Raw genomic sequence first — 12,004 nt, forward strand, 5'->3', positions numbered from 1 at the left:
AAGTGACAGGGTACTTATATATAAACCCCACAACAAAAAGACATTAAGTACAGATCTGAGAGTACTCGCAGTTACTGACAGCTAGTTCAAAGCCAATAACAACTAATTAAAAAATCATACATCTAAGACTAATAATTAAGATATGTCTAATTCAGTAAGTCACATCCGGGGGGAATGGCGAGGAGTTTAAACGAAATAATCCATGAAGAGAGGGATTATTAATGATGTACTAGAATTTCCTACTGACGAGTTACTGTTTTAATTTTTGAAATTCAAAATAATCTTAAGAAATTAAATTTTTCCGCTAATGTTATTATTCATTGATTCACCTGTTTACGTCAATTACTTCCATAACGGAAATGTTTTTGATTAAAAAAAAACAGACTCACTTTCACCTTATTTACCTTAGAATAATTTTCATGTCTTAAAATTTATCCCTTACTACAAGTACTTTATTTCAATTTACAACATTTTGATTACTAAATTTCTGACGTCAGAATACATTTGCATTGTAATTTCTCAAATACAAAATGAAAACATACACCTGAGAAATTGGTCATTCAAACCACAGTGCATTGTGGGCTACTACGATTTTACTATAACGTTAGAACACGTGGGATTCTGGCTGAATATTGTCATTTTGTATTATTTCTCGGAATCTCATGTTTGATTTGTTGTTCATCTACTGTTTACATAATATTATACAAACAGTCATGTAATATATATATATAGAATACTATTCAAAAGAGGGACGAAAGATACCAGAGGGACAGTCAAACTCAAAGATCAAAAACAAACTGACAACGCCATGGCCAAAAATTTCAATTTGCATGCTCAGATTAAAAAAAGTTTTGTTCACCGGCTGCTGCACATTCGACTTTTTTCCGTCTTGTCAAAGTAAGAAAGAGTACGTTTTGTCTACTGTTATGCACTGTACCTTTCCATTCATGAAATTATTAAAGTGTCCATTGTACAGTAACACTCTCTGGAGCTCTTTAAAACTAGTTAAAGTAATGGGTTACATGATACTGTTTGCTTAAGGAATTTTTATGTCGTATGTGCTTGTCTCTCCCCAAAATAAAGCTCTTTCATAACACACAGATAATATGAGCCAGAAATCCTACTTGATATCAAGCATGATAATATGGTGTCGTTTGTTGGTGTGGTTCATAGGTGTTTCTCATATAGATTAGACCTTTGGTTTTCCTGTTTGAATTGTTTTACACTACTCATTTTTGGGTTTCTTTATAGCTTGCTGTTCGGTGTGAGCCAAGGCTCCGTGTTGAAGGCCGTACTTTGACATATAATTGTTAACTTTTTATACATTGTTACTTGGATGGAGAGTTGTCTCATTGGCACTCATACCACATCTTCTTATTTATAATGAAAGGCTGCAAAGGAACTAAAGACATGCACTTTTTTTTATTGTTAAGACTTCATAATGCCTTCTAGTTGTGTTTTGGTTATTTCTGTCGTTCGGTTGCTGTCTCATTGCCATATTCGCCACTCTTTTTTTAATTTCTAGTTTAAAACACATTTAATGATATCATATACTCATACAGCAAAGGTAAACTTAAGGTAAAATAAAAGACATGGTGTATTACTTAAGGTGGTACCTAACACTACAGGGAGATAACTCTGTAAAATCAGCTAAACGTTTTAATCACGTTGTATTGTTTTAAGGAAATATTAAGCTTCTCAATGATCAAAATTAGTGTTTGTCAAACTGCTATGTGTCCAATGAAATTTTTCTGAGGAAATGCTTGGTTCAAGTTTTTTGAAATTTTTATATTTTTGTCAAAGGATCAAAGTAAATATTTTGACAAAGTTTTATGAAAATTAAACGAGCCAAATTAATTTTAGTCAAGGTGTTGAGTACCACCTTAATGACACAAATCACTGCATGCTAAAGAAAAGAACTGCACTTTTATTGTTGTTATTCATCTGAAAGTCACAGTTGGGCATTTGTAAACATGTTGTGAATTCAGATGTAGAAAAAAAAACCAACTTGAGGGTTATGGAAAGAAATCCTATTCTCATAATCTAATTATACAGTTACTGAGACAATACGTTTTTTTCAATAAAAAAATGATAGTGCAATGTTCAGTGCATGAGGTAACACTGGAAAATATTTTCTGATAATCTCTGAAGGTGTGCAGCATATGGCTTTATTTTTTTTATGGACAACACCCTACCCCCCCCCCCCCCCCCACACCCCCCCCCCCCCCCCCCCCCACCCCCTAATAGTGTTTTAATAATATTTGCAATGAAAGATGTAGATTAAATGTAATAAAATCTGTTCTGTTCCAAAGGGAAAAAAATGTGAGTGCATTTTACGGATTTTAGATATTCGCTTTAAATTCCCGGTTTCATGAGATGATTGAAAAGTTCAGGAGCCTTTCGTTTTGGAAATCTGAAGTCATATACAACTAATTATCTTTTGAGTTTCTCTGTCTTTGGTTGTTGTCTCGTGAACAAATGTATGAAATCTTTGTTTATTTATCCAAATTATATTAGTTGCTATGGTTCAAGTATTCCTAACACTCTTTTCCTATGACAGTTTATGTTATTGTCTGTAAATGTAAAGCATATGAAAAAAAGAAGATGACATCTTTTCCGGCAATCTTTGAAATACTGAGTTGTATGACTTTTGTGCTCTCTGTAAATTGTAAACACTTAGTAGTCCATCATGCATGGCAACTCAAGTATGCAAGAAAATAAAAAAAGTCGTTACACTGATTACCGTTAAGGAATAAGATATTAAAGTCATACGAAACTAGTTTTTGGTAATTATTATGTAAAGGAAACTATTGAACTAATGTATGCATATATATTCAACTAAATCTCTGTGCACTTTTTTAAAAACATTTATTACGTTTTGTCGACAAAAATATTTCATTCTCTGATTGTTGAACTGCTAATTAACTTTTGGGTTTTGGTATCGATGTTTACCGATCGTTATCTATTGATAAACAATCAACATAGAATCATAGAGCACGTGAAAAATAAGTGAAATGATAGAGCGATATATATTTGTATTTTGTGTTTTCCATGCGTTCCCATTTGTTAATTAAACTTTGTCAAAACAGTTGTTAAATGATTTATTGTATTAAAATTTTCTTCCACAATCGGTTAATACTATTTTTGTTCCACGTGTGTGTACCTTTCATTTCATCACGACTTTTCCTCGCACTTGCGCTGTTTGGTTGTCAAATTTCTATCGAACGGTGACATGGTTAAAGTTACTGCATACGGAAAATCTGTCGGAACTATAGTACGGGAAGACAAAATTCGATAGCAGTACATTTCTGTAGATTTGGACAAAATAAAGAATTGTCTTTTATAAGAAAGTCTATGGACACGTTTTTTATAGCAACACTTAGATATCCAAGTACATAAAGCTTATTCAACTTTTTTGTTAAATTTGAAGTATCACATGATTTTAAATTGAAAATGACAATACCATCTCTTTGTTGTCATAACTGAAAAGTGACAAAAAGATATTAAAAGGGAAATCGAACATCATGAGTCCTATAAAACAGACGACTCCATGGTCAAAAATATTAGCCACGAAAAACGAACAGCAAGAATTTAACATTACACGAAATATCAAAGATTGAGTAACAAGAACCCTACTAAAAACGGAGGGTGAACTCACGAGCTTCGGCAGCATAAGCAGTTCCTGCTTCACGTATATCATCCCGCTTTGCTTGTGCAAGTAAAAATCCAGTAACAATTCGCATTCGGTAATGTCACAATCAAGGAAAAGGGGACGGGATTGTGGTAACGACGAATGGAAAATATCCGTTGTCATCTGCGAAACAGATATTCAGTTAACTGTAAATGTCTGTTATTGATGTCTAATATGATTGGCAATGTCTATGATTGTTGATGTATGTTAAAAGGTGTTTGAAAGTGTCTATGATTTTTTATGTCTGTGATTGTTGATGTCTGTGATTTGTGTCTTATATATTTTCTAATGTCTAATACGATTGTCAATGTCTATGACAGTCACTGTAATTATTGATGCATGTCGATCGGTGATTGTAAATGTCTAAGCTTAATGTATAATATGATTGTTAAAGGTTATGATTGTTAATGTCTGTGAATGCTGATATCTATGATTGTTGATGTCTGTGATTGTTGAAGTCTATGATTGTTGATGTCTGTGATTGTTGATGTCTGTCATTGTTAATGTATACGATTGTTGATGTCTGTGATTGATGATAGTTGTTGTCGGCGATTGTAGCTGTCTGTTATTCATGTTTAATTTGATTGTCAATCCCTATGGTTGTTTATATCTGTGATTGTCGATGTCTGTGATTAAAATCGTATACGATTGTCACTGTCTATGATTGTTGATGTCAGGGATTGTTGATGCATGTCGATCGGTGATTGTAAATGTCTGTGATTTATGTTTAATTTGATTGTCAATCTCTTCGATTGGTGATGTCTGTGATTGTCGATGTCTGTGATTAATGTTTATTATGATTGTCAATGTCTGTGATTGTTGATGTCTTTGATTGTTGATGCATGTCTATATGTGATTGGAAATGTATGTGATTAAAGTCTAATACGATTGTCAATGTCTATGATTGTAAATACATCTTTATCGATGATTGAAAATGTCTGTGATTGTCGATGTCTGTGACTTATGTCTAAAATGATTTTAAATATCTTATATAAAGTTAAATATCTAATATGATTGTCAATGTCTTTGACTGTGATTGTTGATGCATGTCGATCGGTGATTGGAAATGTCTATGATTAATATATAATATGATTGTTAATAGTTAATTGCTAATGTCTGAATGTTGATGTATTTAATTGTTGATGGTTGTGATTGTTGATGTCTGTGATGGTTGATGCATGTCGATCGAGAATTATAAATATAATATGATAGTTAATGTCTATAATTGTTAATGTCTGTCATTGTTGATGTCTGTGATTGCTGACGTCTGTGATTGATCATCTACATGATTGTTGATGTCTATGATTGTTGATGCATGTCAATCGAGAATTATAAATGTTTAAGATTAATGTACAATATGATTGTTAATGTCTGTGATTGTAGATGTATGCGATTGTTGATGTCAGTGATTGTTAATTTACGTGATTGTTGATGTCTGGGATTGCTAATATACATGATTGTTGATGTCTGAGATTGCTGATGTACATGATCGTTGATGTCTGTGATTGTTGATACATGTGATCGTTGTTGTCTGTGATTGTTGATGTCTGTGATTGTTGATGCATATGATCGTTGATGTCTGTGATTTTTGATGCATGTCTACAGGTGATTGTAAATGTCTGTGTATATTATGTATAATATGATTGTTAATGACTGTAATTTAAGTCTAATGTGATGTTAATAATAGTCGATGTCTGTGATTGCCGCTGTCTGTGATTAATGTTTAATTTGATTGTCAATCTTTACGTTTGTTGATGTCTGTGATTGTCGATGTCTGTAATTGATGTTTAATATGATTGTCAAAGTCTTCTATTTTTGATGTCTGTGATTAATAAATTATATGATTTTCAATGTCTGTGATTGTTGATATCTTTGATTGTTGATTCGTGTATATCGGTGATTTTTAATGTCCGTGATAACAGCCTTATACGGTTGTCAATGTCTATGATTGTTTATGCATGTCTTTCGATGATTGAAAATGCCTATGATTGTTGATGTCTGTGATTAATGTCAAACATGATTGTTAATGTCTAACATTATTATCAATGTCTTATATTATTGTCAATGACTGTGATTGTTGATCCATGTCGATCGATGTTTGTAAATGTCTATGACAAATGTATAGTATGATTGTTATATTTATGATTGTTAATGTCTGTGATTATCGATGCATGTCTATCTGTGATTGTAAATGTCTATAATTGTTTATGTCTGTAATCTATGTCTAGTATGATTATCAATAACCATGATTGAAGATATCTGTGACTGTTGATGCATGTCTATCGGTGAATTGTAAACGCTATAATTGTGTAAGTCTGTAATTTATGCCTAATATGATTGTCAATGTCTATGATAGTTGATGCCTGTGATTTATGTCTAATATGATTGTGAGCCTGTGATTGTAGATTTCTGTGATTAATGTCTAATATGATTGTCAATCTATGATTGTAAATTTCTGTGAATAAATTCTAATATGATTGTTGATGCTTGTGATTTATGTCTTATATAATTGTCAGTCTATGATTGTTGATGTTCGTAATTAATGTATAATATGATTGTCAGTCTATGATTGTTGATGTCTCTGATAAATGTCTAATATGATTGCCAGTCTATGATTGTTGATGTCTGTGATTGATGTCTAATATGAATGTGAGTCTGTGATTAATGTCAAATATGATTGTCAATCTATGATTGTTGATTTCTGTGATTAATGTCTAATAGGATTGTGAGTCTGTGATTGTTGATGTCTGTGATAAACGTCTAATATGATTGTCAGTCTATGATTGTTGATGTCTGTGATGAATGTCGAATATGATTGCCAGTTCAAGATTTTTTATGTCTGTAATTGATGTCTAATATGATTGTCAGTCTATGATTGTTGATGTTTGTAATTAATGTATAATATGATTGTCAGTCTATGATTGTTGATGTCTGTGATAAATGTCTAATATGATTGCCAGTCTATGATTGTTGATGTCTGTGATAGATGTCTAATATGATTGTGAGTCTGTGATTAATGTCCAATATGATTGTCAATCTATGATTGTTGATTTCTGTGATTAATGTATAATATGATTGTGAGTCTGTGATTTTTGATGTCTGTGATTAATGTCAAATATGATTGTCAGTTTATGATTGTTGATGTCTGTGATTTGTGTCTAATATGATTGTCAGTCTCTGATAGTTGATTTCTGTGATTAATGTCTAATATGAATGTCAATCTATGATTGTTGATTTTTGTGATTAATGTCTAATATGATTGTCAATCTATGATTGTTTACGTCTGTGATTAATGTCTAATAAAACTGTCAGTCTTTGAATGTTGATGTCAGAGATTAATGTCTATTATGATTGTCAGTCTATGACTGTTGATGTCTGTGATAAACGTCTAATATGCTTGTCAGTCTATGATTGTTGATGTCTTTGATTAATGTCGAATATGATATCCAGTTGAAGATTTTTGATGTCTGTAATTGATGTCTATTATGATTGTCAGTCTATGATTGTTGATGTCTGTAATGAATGATTAATATGATTGTCAGTCTATGATTGTTGATGTCTGTGATTAATGTCGAATATGATTGCCAGTTCAAGATTTTTGATGTCTTTAATTCATGTCTAATATGAATGTCAGTCTATGATTGTTGATGTCTGTAATGCATGTCTAATATGATTGTTGATGACTGTGATGAATGTCTAATATGATTGTCAATCTGTGATTGTTGATTTCTGTTATTTTTGTCTTAGATAATTGTTAGTGTACGATTGTTGATGTCTGTGATTATTGTCTAATATGATTATCAGTCTACGATAGTTGTTGTCTGTGATTAATGTCTAATATGATTTTCAATCTATAATTGTTGATTTCTGTGATTTATGTCTAAAATAATTGTTAGTGTACGATCGTTCAAGTCTGTGATTATTGTCTAAAATGATTGCCAGTCTACGATTGTTTATGTCTACAACTGTTGATTGTCGAAACTTGTCTATAGCTGATTGTAAATGTCTGTGATTGTCGATGCATATGTGTACGGTAGGTGATTAAAAATGTCTTGGAGAGTCGATATCTATGATCGTAAATGTGTCTGAAGGTTGATTTCAGAGTCTGTGATTGTGAATATATAATCGATGTCTGTGATTGTCGATGTCTGTAATTTTCAATATTTGTTATTGTCAATCTTGTGATTGTCGATATCCGTGATTGTCCATGTTAGTGAGTATCCATGTTGGTGACCATCGATATCCCAAGTAAACATTTACATTTTTTTACAATAATGTGGCAACTGTAGTTTACGTTTTGACAACAACATTAATCCTACGTAATTTCGAGGACATATATATGTTCCGGGTTAAGTTAACCGGAGACATCAGTATGAGCAATACGAATGTGTTTATCTGGCGTTTCCTAAAAACTTTTTTTAATTATTAATTTTACAGATGAAATTTCGATTTCCAAATTGTAGAGTGCATCAATGATGCACGTACTGTCCATTCCGATTTAAAAGGACATCGATTGACTATTTGTCATTTTGTTATAGACTAGAACTTTAGGTCTGTAATCAGATGGTAAACTTTCGAGAGTATTTTTTTCAAACTCAGAATGCTTTTATGTCACATTCCTAATACGATTACTAGAGTCCAAATGACGTGAATGTTAGCAGCTATAGGTCACCGTATACGAACAGCCTTCAACAATGAATAACCCATACCGTATACTCAGCTATAAAAGGCCTCGATACGATAAAACAATTCAATCGAGAAAACCAACGCCTAATTTATGACAAAACAAACGAAAACAAATATGACAGAGAGCAACCAAGGACAATCACTGAATTACAGGCTCTTGGCATGAGACAGGAATACAAAGAATGTGGCACAGTTAAACATGTCTGTGAGCGCTAGACCTTCCCTATAACACGGAATAGAAGTTTATAATCTAGTTATCTAGTTGTATGAAAATTCAAAGGACAGCGGGTTTTCTGATTTAGCCAAAAGAAAATAAGAGCTACTTTTATGACTTATTGTTTTTTTGGTCTTCAACTTTTGATAATTTTTTTTATATTTGTGGTCGAGCACCATTGGTGAGAAATGACTTTTCGAGATGCCTAAATGATGCATCAACTTCTCATCGGTATCGAGTCGTTTTGTTAAATACCAATGTTTAGAAATCTTTTTATTGGTTTTTGTTTGATACATCTATTTTTAAATGTTTCGCGCATATTAAGGAACAATTAATCCCAATATAAACAGTGAGAATTTCGACTGCCACGGAATGATCATAGTATGCCGATAAGGGCAGTAACAGATCACTTATGGACTCATCAGAGAACTATTACACAGGTTCTAGATAGTGTGACACCCCCCTTCATGCGAATTCATATTTAACGTCCCCGTTTCGATCGGTTACGTATTTATACATCCCACACAACCGAACGTCCTCATCCTTTGTACGAGTATAATTGCCGGATGGGAGGAGTCCTGGGATGATCATATCTCTTTACCCAAGTAGATCCTTAGAAATCAATTAAGGATTAATATTAGAAATCGAAAGAAAAAACTGGTAAATAAAACGGGACAAAGATACCAAGAAAAACGATTTTATAATCAGTTTAGTGTGTTTCCCAAACATTTGAAAATGAGGTTGCGCGTACAATCATCGAAATAAGTTCTGTGCATTCTCTTATTTCATTTTAGCAAAATTTTTAGAACCATGGTTTTTTACATTTTATCTAGAACGAGTGGAAAAAGCATAGCATATTCACTTCCGGGTATAAAACCTAATGTAGGCAACCATTTCTAAAAAGAAGTTCATGAAACTAAAATTATCATTCTTTAAACTTAAATTTTAAATTTAGATAACGTTATTTTTTCTCTATTAAAAAGTACAGTAATTTATTTTTGGTACACCAATTTCAAGCGTATTTACCAACTGATCCAAAACATAAAAAGACGTTTTTAGATTAAATGAAATTACCCAGACTGGTTTCCTGTTCACTTTATCTGTTTGGCTCTGACAACTAGGGTGACTCAGATACCCGTATGTTGCAAGGGAGAGAACCAGCCTATGGTTTTGTCTTAGTCAACGACAAAATATAATTATATTAAAATGTACGTCTATCATAATGGGTATATATATGTACATGCAATTTTCCTACTCAAAGAAAGAAATTGTTATGGAAAATTAAATCATACAATCTCAAAACCCTTAACCATCAAATTTCTTAAACGTTGTTTTCATCTTATAGCAAATAAGCCTTCAAATACAAAAGCATTATAAATATACTATTGAATTTCTCAATGTATATAGGGACTATATAGTGTTTCTTCAAAAAGGGGACACTTTTTCTCAATTCAAAATACCAAAATAATATGATTCACTTAAAATCACTCTTGATGGTGTAAAGTGATTCACTGTAAAACTGGAAGATTGATGGTGGTAGGAAGTGACAAGTTTTACGTTTACGATCCAAACTCACCGACAGTTCCAGCTCCGAATCCACATACTACTCTATAAAATAGTACCGGAACGGACACGATCATTAAACGGAGTTTGTTTACGACCTTGTCTTCGTTACTTCTAAAAAGTAGAGAGCCGGTATTTCAGAGTGAATCACCGACAGTCACGAGAATCCAGTGCAAAATTCACCAGTATAATTATATTAAAATAAATTGCCTTTTGTGAACTGCCGGTAGTACTTCTAACAATGATTTACGTACAAGACATAGAGGCTCGGAGCTTTTCTGGGTTGAGACGATCTACGAAGAGTACAAGGTTGTTCTTTGTGATCTATAATCAAATGTTAAATATTCAATACTATATGCATACTGTTTCAATTGTAATGTCCTCAATTTGCTCGTTTAAAAAAATGCAACTAAGAACAAGGTATATCACAAAACGCAAAACTATTTCTTTACAATCACATATTAAATTGAGGATAACGTGTCACTCAAAAATGGTAGCTACACTTAGAAAATCCATAATTACAACAAATAACCAAATATCAAAATGCAAATTAAAATAATTATAAGTCGTTTATATGTGTGTAAATACAATTCGAAGTTCACCATAATTTAATTACAGATCAGCATACAGTTTTGCTTTTGGCCATTTGTTATAAAAGTGATGTTCAAGAAATTCATCATTGTCTGTAGTTGTTTGAAAGATGTTTGATTGAAATTCATTTCACACTGAATCCCAATTAAACGATGACGTACTAAAGAAGGTTAGTTTGAGCCTATTTTATTTGCAAAATTAACAAAAAAAAACGAACACAATTTATGACAGCATTAGAGAATCCCTCTCCTAAACACAAATACTTTTAAATATGAATAAGCCTTGATATGAATTTATATATATATATATGAACAAAACAAAATATAGAAAATAAATATAATATGATATGAAATGAGATAAGACAAGACAAGAGAAACTCGTTAGATACCACACTGAGAATTGTGTTATTTATCCCAATGTAGGACTTTTATTCAAATAACTAACCTATTGCCTAGATAGTGTCGCGTAAGCGTGCTCTGTTTGAGTGCGGCAGGTCGTGTGTTAAGTTGGTTGAGTTAAACCAGACTTTTTGTTATTTTGATGGTTTCCCACCACCCAAGCCATGGCATTTATAGTAAGAGCAAACGTTTTGGCTGATAATGGTGAAAAGTCTTCCCATGGGATGTTACCATGTGATACGTTTAAAGATAGTGTTTGTTATTAAAAGAGAGGCGGAATATACCAAAGATATGATATTATTCAAACTCAATAATACACAAAAAACAACATAGAAACCCGAAGACCGAGCTACATGATCTTCACAAAAAAACCCGGTAGTTATCTCACGGGCCCCGAAAGTATAAGATCCTGCTTATTATTCATGTTATTAGAATTCTCTAAATACACATTTTATCATGCATTTACTCTTTTATTAAATATCTTGTCTTAGCATTACATGCAGAATTTCGCTAAATCAAATTTGAAACCCATTCTTTGATGATTATTAAAGTCATATGAAACCTCCAATTTATAAAAAAAAGTTGAATATATTTTATATACTTGAATGGCTAAGTTTTACTATAAAACAAGTGGACGTGATCTTTCTTGTAAAAGAAAATCCTTTATATTATCAAAATCTTCATAAATGTACTGCAATTGAATTATTGTCTTCCCGTATACTAATTCGACAATATTTGCCCGTACTACAAGACCTCTCGTTAGAACGTTGGCCACCGCACAGCGCAAGTGCGAGGGGAAAAACCGTGACGAAATAATGTAAACAAACGTGCATTGGAAAGTAAATAGTAATAATTGATTCT

The sequence above is a fragment of the Mytilus californianus genome, unplaced genomic scaffold (genome assembly GCF_021869535.1).
Source record: "Mytilus californianus isolate M0D057914Y unplaced genomic scaffold, xbMytCali1.0.p SCAF_10, whole genome shotgun sequence".
NCBI classification, from domain to species: domain Eukaryota; kingdom Metazoa; phylum Mollusca; class Bivalvia; order Mytilida; family Mytilidae; genus Mytilus; species Mytilus californianus.